This window comes from Triticum dicoccoides, chromosome 1A (assembly GCF_002162155.2).
Source record: "Triticum dicoccoides isolate Atlit2015 ecotype Zavitan chromosome 1A, WEW_v2.0, whole genome shotgun sequence".
NCBI lineage: Eukaryota > Viridiplantae > Streptophyta > Magnoliopsida > Poales > Poaceae > Triticum > Triticum dicoccoides.
In genome coordinates, this window is record NC_041380.1 from 462,736,659 (window position 1) to 462,737,455 (window position 797).

At 46.2% G+C, this 797-nt stretch overlaps 1 protein-coding gene across 1 annotated transcript in view; it reads left to right on the forward strand.

Annotated features, from left to right (window-relative positions):
- Nucleotides 1–6: 6 nt before the first annotated feature.
- The window catches only part of LOC119279001 (RAN GTPase-activating protein 2-like), a 3,289-nt gene continuing 2,498 nt past the window's right edge, over nucleotides 7–797 (forward strand). The window contains exon 1 of the mRNA XM_037560409.1: nucleotides 7–155. The gene's annotated coding sequence lies outside the window, so the exon portion shown is untranslated. The remainder of the gene's footprint in view (nucleotides 156–797) is intronic.

The following is a 797-nucleotide window of genomic DNA, read 5'->3' on the forward strand; positions in this document are numbered from 1 at the left end:
GTATCTTCCGGCGAGCCCTCTCCACGCTCTCCGCCGGGCCGCCCCACCTCCCATCGACGCAGCCGGCCTCGCTGGAAGCCGCCGCCCCTCGCCTCGACTCCGTCGCCGCGGCCGTCGTCCCTCAAGTATAGACGGTGCCGCCGTCTGGATCCAAGGTAAGGAGAGTGCGCATCTTATCTCCGTGTTGGTTCGTCTGCAAATCCTTCTTACTGCTTTTTCAAATCAAACCAAATGAATGTGTATAAATTTGGTTGTCCCGTATGTTTCTATCTCCCCGCTGGCACGGGCAGGGGATTGGGAGGTAACGTTTATGTCCCAAGCGAGTAACTTATTTCAACCGATCCATGTTTGGAGTAGTTAGACGCTGTGTATGTGTTTGGCTTAGTTCAACTTCATTTTATTTTTTGCTCAGGTAAGACTGGAGATACAACGAGAGAGATCTGAGTTATTATGTTTTAGCTGATTGAACTGGCACTCGTAAATCACAATCCATACTTATATACAAACAAGAAGCTGGAGTGGATGCATAACTTTGGCCTTTGGGAGACTACAATTTGCAGTAACTCTAAGCTTTGCTTGATCGAAATATCAAATAGATATGGAGGATCTGTCCAATAGTAGTAGCTTATTGTGTTCTGAAAAGCAATATGCCCCATGCCTGGACTGCTGGTTGTCTGCTAGTTCTATCCAGTCAAGCAGTATATATAATAATAGTCCCTCTGTACACTAATGTAAGACATTTTTGTGAACTGCAAAAACGTCTTACATTCGTGTACAGAGGTAGTACACAATAATGG